This window comes from Zingiber officinale, chromosome 3B, assembly GCF_018446385.1.
Source record: "Zingiber officinale cultivar Zhangliang chromosome 3B, Zo_v1.1, whole genome shotgun sequence".
Taxonomy (NCBI): domain Eukaryota; kingdom Viridiplantae; phylum Streptophyta; class Magnoliopsida; order Zingiberales; family Zingiberaceae; genus Zingiber; species Zingiber officinale.
The window spans coordinates 104,296,936-104,308,332 of NC_055991.1; positions in this window are offsets into that span (position 1 = coordinate 104,296,936).

Here is an 11,397-nt window from a genome sequence, read left to right on the forward strand (position 1 = left end):
TGGGGTACGAAAAAGATTCTTTAAAAATCATCTACCACAAGTACGCAGCTGACGTCATCTCATAACGAACTCTAACAAACTGGGGTCCACTTCATGACTACGGAGGTTATATGAAGTGGTATAAAAGGGGGAAACCTCTCCGTTGGCCAAGGTAAGTTGACAAGCTCACATCATTGCACACATTGATAATCTTGATTTCCGGCTACTGTTCATCATCTTCCTCTTTCTTCCACACCAAGAGAGATCACTGACTTGAGCGTCAGAGGGCCTAGCCAGGGATTCCCACCCCGGTCTTAGGTCACTGACGATAGTGTTGGTTGATCTCTTGTGCGCAGGAAGTCTTGGAAGCTTCGGATCTGGGTTTTTCCTCTTCAGATTGGGATTTCTTCTTCGTCATCGGGTCTTCGTGCGAGGAGGACTCTCGGTAACTCCATCTTTCCCGATCCGCTTTGGATTTCTCGGATCGGTATTCTGCGGACATCATTCTTCATCATCGCGGTGGGTTTTCTTTCTTCCGGATTTCCGTCGTGTTCAGCTTCTCAGACAGGATCATGTATCTTCTCAAAAGTAAAGATGAAGCTATAGAGAAATTTTCACTCTATAAAAATGAGGTTGAAAATTAGCTTAATAGAAAGATAAAGGTGGTTCGAAGTGACTGAGGCGGTGAATAAGTATCACCATTCGCTGAGTTGTGTGTTGAACATGAGATCAGACACGAAACAATAGCTCCTTATACTCCTAAGAAAAATGGAATTATTGAGCGGAAGAACCGAACTCTAAAGGAAATGATTAATGCTCTTTTATTGAGCTCTGAACTACCAAAGTTTATATGTGGGGAAGCTGTATTAACAGCTAATTACCTTTTAAATAAGGTGCCCCAGAAGAAAATAGATAAGAGCTCTTATGAGTTGTGGAATGACACATAGTTATCCTATAAATATTTATGAATGTGGGGGTGTCTTGTCAAAGTGTTGGTGCCTGATCCGAAAAGGATTAATATAATACCAAAGACTGTTGATTGTATATTTATTGGATATCACTACAAGAAAATTGGGATTTTACAACACTTAAAAGACAATGCTTTTTTTAAAAAGCGTTGTCTTTTTCTTTTTAACAACGCTTTTAGTGAAAAGCGTTGTCTATTTCTTTATTTTCTTACTAATAGACAACGCTTTTTTAAAAACCGTTGTCTATTAGTGATTTTTATGGGTCAAACACAACGCTTTTTGAAAAGCGTTGTCTATTAGCATTTTTTTAGTGTCTACGACAACGATTTTTAAAAAGCATTGTGTATTGTTAAACCCTCATCTAAATCTATGATAATACAACCCGTTGGATCAAGTACCCTTAGGTTTCACTCTCACAACTCCTCATCTCATGCTTATCTTCCCGAACCCCTCTCACAACTTCTCATCTCATGCCTATCTTCCCGAACCCCTCTCACGCCCTCTCCTTCCAACTCCTCCTCTCACGTCCTCTCCATCCATCTCCTCTCCAGCAAAACCCTCTCCGGCAAACTCCTCTCCGCGAACCTCCTCTCCTCTGAATTCCTTCACCTCTTCATCAAATAGCAAATGCCCTAATCACTCCACTCTTGGATCGCCGCCTCCGCACTTGGCCTCCTCTTTGGAAGATCAATATTTGCAGCTCGGTCTTTGTCTTGCTCTAGTTTGTCGGAGCAAATTGTTATTGACGACCTGGGGGGATTTGTTTAAGCCGATTAATCCTCGTTTCGTCTTTTTTTTTTTGTTAGGGTTTGCGAAGGCGGAAAGTGGTACGGAGGATGGAGAAGAAGCAAGGATTCTTCTCGGTGTTAAGGGAGGAGGTTGCGAGGGGGCTTTCTCCATCACAGTCGCGGGGAAGGCCGAGGTCGGAGAGCCCGCGGCGGAGCACATTGCCTGTGGCGGAGCTGTTTTTGTTTTCACGGCGGTGGAAGAGGCATGGGATTGCTGGAGAGCTTGCGGTGCCAAGATCCGGGAGCCTGACGCCTCTGATGGAGGGACCGGAACACGCGGCGGGAGAGGGCGCGAAGAAGGAGCGTGGGTGGGGGCAGTGGGTCAAAGACCAGCTATCACGTGTGCCGTCCGCCTCTCCTTCTGTTTCCTCCTTCTAGCGGTCGGATCTCCGGATGCTACTAGGCGTCATGGCCGCTCCCCTTGCCCCTATTCATGCTTGCTCCATCGACCCACTTCCTCACCTCAGCATCAAGGTATGCAATTTCACGACTTGTATCAGGTATGCAATTTCTGTAGTATTTTATTCATCGAGAAGGATTTTGTGCTACAAAATATGGTTACCACTTGCTGCTTGTTGTATAAACAGTCTCTCTATGCTTTCATTCATGAGATCTTCTTTTCCCTTTATGCATTGTTGCTGGTTCTAGGTAACTACTTAATGGTTTTACTGGTTTATACCTTCATGGTGTCTATCTTGTTTTTCTCATACTTTCTACAATTTGGCTGTATTTGAGATAACTTTATAAAGAAATGTTTGTTTTCCGACTGTTGAGGATACTTTTCCTTTGCAGATTACCACTGTTGAGGAAGCTAAAGAATTCTATCCATTGTTTGGACTTGGGGCTAATATTTCCCTCATCTTCTCAGGATGAACAGTAAAGTATTTCTCTAATCTACGTAAGAATCTGGGACCAGGGGTTGATGGTTGGGCAATTTCACTGAAAGGAATGATGAGCATCGTTGTGATTCTTGGGCTTGTAATATCTGCAATCTATTGGGGTGTAAATAAATTTGTGGTGAATGACCCATCTCTTCCAAGATCAAACCGCAAGAAGGTTTGTTTCTGGATCAATACAGACATTATGTTTACATTTTGGATATGTATTCTGTCATTTATCAATATCAAGTATTTGTTTGCATAGGTGAAGAAGCCAAAGCTAGGCATGAATGAGAGCCTCAAGGTTTTGTTGTCCTCCAGATATGTAAGGGATCTAGTTTGTAAAAATCAATATTTTTTTACCAACTTCATAAATACACCAGAAATTCCACAGACTTCCAAAAATTCTCAAATTTTGTGGAGAGATATATTTTATCAATATCTACTTGGAAATATATATATATATATATATAAATATATATTTATCATAAATTCCAAGATTGACACAAAACTCAAAACTAGCTAAATGGTTTAATTGAACCTTAACCTAAAGTCCTAGTTTTGTATTCCTCTTGATGTATTTGCCCATACTAACCCACAATGCATCCCTAGCATTGGTTTATATGGCATCTATACATCCAAAATCAATTATTATGCAATATGACTCCAATGTCATATTTCCTTGCATGAAACACATCTTATGTGTGTCAATTCCCTAGGTTTGGGATTTAAGTCCATCTCCAAACCACTTGGCACACTCCATGGCTCCTCTAGACTCCCAAGTAAAATTCACTTGAGATTCATTGGTCATGGGTCCAAATTGACTCTTAGAGCTCCCCCTAGAGCTCTTATCCTTAGCCACCTCCCTAGGTGACTCATCCACAATTGCTAGGCCACATCGGTGCACCTCCGGTGACACTTGGTCGACAAACCTAACCTTTTTAACCTTGGACACCTTGTCCTTAGTTAATTTCTTCTTACCATTAAATGGCTTTCCCTTGACATTTATTGGCTTCTCCTTACTATAGTTATATGCAACCCTAGCATAAGACTTTCTCTTAGCATTGGAGACACTAGATCGATGTCCTAAACCCGATCTATCATTGTTGGGTCTTTGGCTACCCAACACCATACCTAAACCCTTAGATCCAACATTGAATCTTTTTAGGATTTTCTCAAACTTATCAAGCCTTGCCTTCAAAGCTTGATTTTCCTTTTTTAGGTCTCTAACCCTAGAGTTGATATGTCCACCTTGGGCATTCCTAGACCTACCCTTCCTAGGCATGTGTCTCTCCTTCTTGGGATTAATGCCTTGGTTCTCTATTACCTTCTTCTCCTTAGGTAATGAGAGTTTAAGTTGTCTAGGTCTATCATGCATAAATTTCCTAGGGTTTTGATCTACATTAACCCTATTCCTATCATGATATTTAAATCCAAAGTTATGCATGGGTAAATAATAGCAATTATTTCTAGCATGCATAGGAGTATAAGGATTTAAATTTGAATTAACCTTCAAGTTAGGATATACCTCCCTTACCCTTGAAGCTCCCCCTTGATTTGAGCTCCTCTTCTTCTTCTCCCACTTCTTCAATTGCTCCAACTTCTTGAGCTCTCCCTTCCTTGGGCATTTTGTGTGGTAGTGTCCCATTTCTCCACACGTGAAGCATCTAATGTGCTTCTTCTCCTTCATCTTCCTACAACTCAAATTAGATTCTAAAGAAATTGAATTAAGTTTAGGAGTTACCTTCTTCTTACCCATTGGACATCTACTCTTGTAGTGCCCCTTTCATTGCATCTGAAGCAAATAATGTGGTCCTTTGACTTGACTTCGATGGAGATGCTCACTAAGTTGACTTCCAAGATTTTTTTCTTCTTCACTTGTCTTGGAATCTTCTCCAATTCTTAAGGATGTAGATGATGCTTCATCTTCCTTCTCCTCCTCGGATGTTGAGCATAACTCAACTTCCGTTGGCTCCTCCTCAACTTGAGCCACTTCATCCTTTTCTTCGGATTTTTCCTCTTCGTGTGTAGACATGAGTTCTTCCTATCGAACCTTCTTTATCTTGCTCCACAAATCGTGAGCATTCTCATACTCACCTACACACCTCATCACATTAGAAGGCAACATATCATTTAAAATTGATATTACCTTATTGTTTGCCTCCGATCTTGAGGTTTGATCCTCCGTCCAATACCATGGTCGGAGCTTCTTCCCTTTCTTGTCTTCCAGGACTTTGAACGATTCCTTAATCACCATCATGGTATCCCAATCCGTGTCGAAGAAGACATCCATCTTCATCATCCAGTAGGTGATGTCCCATAAGCCTCTGCCTTCAAACTTCGGTGATTCAATCAAGCCGGTCATCTTCTTGTATTTGCTCTTCTCGGTGATTAGTCCAATGAAGTGCTACCTCGGCTCTGATACCATTTGTAGGGGATCGGTGGTCGGCTAGAAGGGGGGCTGGATAGACAGCGCCCTTAAAGAATCGCTTCCTACGTATTTGTTAGTTGCGCAAGTGGAAATACAATAATACAAACATAAATACGAAAGCTAAATACTAAAGGAAAGAATGCAAACAAACTGACACGCCGATTTACATGGTTCGGAGATAAAGCTCCTACTCCACGGCTATCTGTAAGGTAGATGATCCCTATCTGTCAGTGGATTACTCCCCGGAAAACCTCCGGTTAGCTCACGTAGCTCCTTTTGGGTGGAGAAATCTCACCACAACTCTCACGAGAACTCTTTACAAGCTAGGGCATTGGTAGACTACTAATAGGGGTTAACCACCTCTATTTCGTCAACTATAACCAAGCTCCCAAGCCTTGTTTATATAGGCTGGGGGTTGGAAAACCCCGCCTACCAATTTACTGCTAAAACCATTAGTCAACTGCCCTCTGTGGAGATTCGGCCGTTACATCCCAACGGCTCGATACCAATCGACTAGTAAAACTACCAGTCGACTACTCTACACTGATCGAGTGAACAGAAGCATTCTGTTAGCCCCCAGTCGACTGCTCAGTCAACTACACAAGTCAATTGCTACAGTAACTGCTATAGTAATTGTTACAGTGCTGCTACAGCAACTACTACAGTAAAACCTTAAACCTAAGATTTTACCCTGAGTACAGTCTCATGCACTCATACCCTCATGACTCACTTGAACCTTCATTGTAGCCTTGACCTCTAGCCTTCAAGCCTACTTCCTTTAGATCTCGTCCCTCGGATGCATCCAAGCTCGTGGCTCGCCCCCAATGTCATTTTTCGCGTATGCCTCGAAGTCGCTCCCCTCGGCCCTTATCCTTGTTGCCTTATCCACGGTCCCTCGGATGCTCCATCCTTCACTGGACCTGAAGCCATCAAGTTGAGTCATATGTGTATCTTGCAAACCTACACACTCATATACACATATCAAATAATAAGGGTGAACCTAACTTAAACTCTTTGCCCAAACACCAAAACATATGGTCGCACGGACCATTGGGATTGCTCCAACATAGATATCTCTCCATAATCTATCTCCTCGTAAGTGGCATTAACATCTATAAGTAATTGGGATATGGATTGAAGTTGTGAATCAATGAATGTCTCTCCACTTCGTCATTCTAAAATGCATCATGGTTTTGAGCAGTGATGGTGTTCGACATTTCTATGGTCGAGCAAGGCTTCATTCGGCAAATAGTCAACCATTCACTAGATCTTCTTCTCTTCGTAGGGTATTCAAAATAGAAAACTTGGCTCGCTTGTACCGCGAAAATAAAAGATTCAAACTTGTTGAACCTTTTTTTTCATTAACCTCAACTAAACTGTAGTATGCATATATTCTAGTACCTATTCTTGGAGTCATATCATACCATTAATATTTTAATAATACACACCCTTTTATAGGTAATGCGGGATATTTAACCTCTATGATTTCATCAAGTCTACTATAGTAATCAAACTCAGCGTTATATTGTTGATAGATCTTTTAATGCAGACACCATAATTATAGGTTAATCAGCATGAATTTTGTTGTGTCACGTGGAATTTAAAATCATTAACATAATAACCATAGTACACTATTATCTTACAGAGAGGTCTAGATGCAATATTGATTATCCTAGAATCTTGCTCATTTGATATTCTATGAATGTTCACCTATAAAAATAGTTATGATAAAATTAGGTGGGAATTTGATATGGTTGTATGAAATACAAATTATTCTCTAACTTGTATAGATTTGAAACCATAATGTAAACTTCATCTCTAAAATTTTTAGCTATCTCACTTGCACTAATTGATAGATTTTGTAGTTGTAGTTATAGTTATTGTTTGTACAAAGTTGTCATTGAAGGTAATTTTAAAATCAATGGGATAGCAAACAAACATAGCGGGATAAATGTTTGATTAAAGAAGTCAACTCATTTTATGTAGGGTTTGACCTCATCATAATTTAGGAGTATGTATATTCTTGCAACATGGTATTCTTATTAAGTTAGCAATGTAGAAACAGATTCACTCATTGGCTTAGCGGAACTTAAAAATAGAAAGCATCTCTGGGCCTATCGGCTCAATAGCATTAGAATTTTGAGGACACTTACAATGTCTAATTTTTACATTATCAGCAAAATAGTATAAGCAAAAAGACAATGCTTCTTCAACCAAATAGACATTACATATTGAACTCTCAACTCTTGCTTTGTTATGAATATTATTCTTTAATTTCCTCAAAAACAATTCAAATGCATTCATCCATCTATACTGCACAGGACTAGCTAGTTGTGCCTCGTAAGGTAGGTGAACTGGTAGATGTTCCATTGAATCTAAAAAATTAGGTGGGAAAATGTGCTCGAGCTTATATAGTATGAGGGAAATGTCTATTTCTAGCTACAGCATATTATTCATCATAATACACCTCACTATCAAATCTCTAAAAAAATAAACTCAATTCTCTGAGTGCTTGTCAAATACTTTCAGAAAGTAAGTCATGAAAAGCTACTAGAATAAATCTTTGTATGAATACATGGTAGTCATGACTATTCATTCCAAACATATTTAACTTGTTTATATTCATGCATTGAGTAATATTCGAGGCATAACCATCTGAAAATTAATTTCTTCCATCCAACTACATAAAGCATGTTTACCATCTTTGTCTAATATATAACAAGCATTTAGAAATTTATTAGTTGTTTCTTCCTGATGCAATTCTGGTCTACTGACTAGTTCATTTAATTCCTCACATGATTTTGTAGTGTCTTTAGTTCTTCCAGGCGCATTCATCACAACATTAAAGATATTATCGAAGAAATTTTTATCAATATGCATCACATTTAAATTATGTCGAATGAGTAAATACTTCCAATATGACAGCTCCCAGAAAATATATTTTTTTCCAATCACACGCACATTGCCTAATGATATGGGTTAGGTTTAATAGGTCCCTGGTGAAAAGGGAAAAAAGAGATAGCAGAATGAAGCAAGTATGAATATCGGCCAAGATAATAGGTTTAACGAAATATAGGCCAATATCGGCCGAGACAACATGCTTAAGGAAATATAGGCCAATATCGACCGGGGTAACACACTTAAGAAAATATAGGCCAATATCGGCCGGGACAACAGGGTCGAGGAAATATAGGCCTATATCGGCCAGGGTAACAGGCTTAAGGAAATATAGGTCAATATCGGCCAGGGTAACACACTTAAGAAAATATAGGCCAATATCGGCTGAGTCAACAGGGTCAAGGAAATATAGGCCTATTTCGGCTAGGGTAACAAGCATGAGGAAATATATGCCAATATTGGCCGGGGTAACACACTTAAGAAAATATAGGCCAATATCGACCGGGACAATAGGGTTAAGGAAATATAGGTCAATATCGGCCGGGGTAACACACTTAAGAAAATATGAGCCAATATCGGCCGGGGTAACACACTTAAGAAAATATAAGACAGGGCGAAAATAAATGTTTCGAGAATATTCATAAATAACTTATGTGATTGTATAACATGTTGATTGATTTGGCGGGAAGAATGTTTCTAGACCCTTCTGTAGGTACTAGGCGACAAAGAAGGTACATCTGGGGTACGAAAAAGATTCCTTAAAAGTTATTTTCTGCAAGTACATGGCTTACGTCATCTCATAACAAACTCTAACAAACCGGGGTCCACTTCATGACCACGGAGGTTATATGAAGTGGTATAAAAAGGAGAATCCTCTCCGTTGGCCAGGTATGCTCTCGCTCACAACACACAGAGTCATCTATTGCAAACCCTAGTTCTAGCTACTGTTCATCTTCTTCCTTACACACTAAGAGAGATCACTGACTTGAGTGTCGGAGGGCCTAGCCAGGGATTCCCACCTCGGTCTTAGGTTACTGACAGTAGTGTTGGTTGGTCTCTTGTGCGCAGGAAGTCGTGGAAGCTCCAGATCTCGGTATTCTTCCTTGAATTCTTCTTCTCTTCCTCGGATCTTCGTACGAGAAGGGTGTTCGGTGGCTTTATTCTTCCAGATCCGCTTTGGTCTTCTCGGATCAAAATTCTCGGGTGTTCTTCTTCATCAGCAGTGAGTTCTCTCCTCAGCTTTCCATTTTATCAAGCTTCTTAGACAGGATCAAATTTGGCGTCGTCTGTGGAAAATTTCACTTGGATCTGAGATTGCAAGATGGAAGACGCTGGAAAAATGAACCTACTCACTATTAGTCGAGAAGATCTGGATTTCCTTATTAACACTCATGTCCAGAAGGCTCTACAACAACAACAGCAAGCTCATACTGGAGCTACTTTGCCAGTAGCTCATAATCTAGCAATCTCAACTACGGATCATCGAAAGGAAAGAGAGTTGGGAGAAGAAGATCGTGTGTATATTACTCCGGTCAATGCTTCTCCAACTAGACTCCCTCACGCCTTCCTTCGTACCCCTTTCGAGCAGGGAGGATGAAGGCCTGTATTTCAAGAATCCTCTGGCGAGGCACCGGACAGTGAGAAGCGCAAAGCTAAGATGATGATAGCTAGTGATAGCTCACCAGAAAGAATTATTTCTCCATTTTCTCAAGGTGTACTAGATGACCCCCTTCCTAAGTGGTATTAAAATCTTCAAATCGGTGAATACACTAGAACCACAGATCCAGAGGATCATTTATTGAAATTTGAGAATGTAGCTTTATTACAACAATTTTCTGATGGAGTGAAGTGTCGGATGTTCCTTACAACACTTGGAGGAGCTGCTCAACATTGGTTCAAAAGATTGCCGAAAAAATCTATCCAAAGGTTTAAGGATTTCAAGAAGGTTTTCTTGCATCATTTCTCCAGCAACAAGAAGTATCACAAAACTCCCTGGAGCTTATTCTCAATTAAGCAGGGAGCTAAAGAGTCCATTAGAGCCTATATTAAGAGATTCAATCAGGTAGTCATCGATGTGCCCAATGCTACTACAGAGATATTAGTAAGTGCTTTTTCTCAAGGCTTGAATGATAATGATTTCTTTAAAGATCTGATGAGAAATCATCTTGCCAATTTTGACTCATTAATTGAACGTGCTACTGAATTCATTAATGTTGAAGAAGCTCAGGCTACACGTAGAAAAGAAGATACTACTTTTTCTCCTGCTCCTGTTAAGGAGAAGGCTCCCGCTCCTGTTCCTCCCCCGAGAGGGCCTCGAGTAATCCCTCCACCTCATCATCATACAGAGTATCATCCACAAAGCCGTACAGCATGTGGAGATGCAACAAGAAGCACCAAGGAGGTGGTGCACTTATCACAAGACCAGCAGTCATCATACAGAAGATTGTTTTGTTTTGAAAAATAAGAAAGCAAATAGGGATTGTTATCAAAGGCAAGACTATTATCAACAATAATATCCCATGCAGCAAAGTCCGCTCAAGATAGAATACCACCCGGTAGAACCTGTGTACTACCAAATCCGGTCTTTACAACTCAGATGCCTAAGAAAACTCAGTCTAAGGCCACGACAACCCGACAAGAAGAGAACAGAAGTAATGTCGCTCAGGGTAGCATTAATATGATCGCGGGCGGGCCCACCGATGGAGATTCCAACAGGGCCAGGAAGGCACACGCTAGAAGACTTGAGATCCATGCTATAGGGTGCAGCATGGAGAAAGCAGCAAGGCCGAAAATTAGTTTTGGGCCCAGAGATCTTCAAGGGGTAGAGATACCCCATGATGATGTGTTGATCATTAAGGCTGTGATAGCCAATTATACTATTTCCCACACCTTTATAGATACTGGTAATTCTGTAAATATTATTTTCAAAAAAGCTTTTGACCAACTGCAGATTGACCCAAGCGAACTTCAACAGATGGTGACTCCGTTATATGGATTCACTGGTAATGAGGTACAACCCCTTGGCCAGATAAAATTGGTCATATCTCTAGGGGAGGAGCCCCTCATGAGAACAAGAAGATCCTACTTCATGGTGGTGGATGCCCCCTCCTCCTATAATGTGATACTGGGTCAACCGGCCTTAAATGAGTTTAGGGCGGTCGTTTCTACTTTTTGTCAGAAAATTAAATTTCCTGTTGATGACCAGGTCGGAGAAGTACGTGGTGATCAGAAAATGGCTCGTAAGTGTTATGTGGAGATCGTCAGTACTGAAGCCAGTGCCGCCCGAAAAATATAAAAAATGGAGGTTAATGTTATTCAAGAGAAGCCACCTGTCCTAGTTTATGAGGAAAAAGAAGAGGTCCAGATACAGACTGGTCGACCTGAAGCCACCACCTATGTCGCGGCCGATCTTGATCCTACTATGAAAACAGAGTTGATTTAGTGCTTGAAGAGAA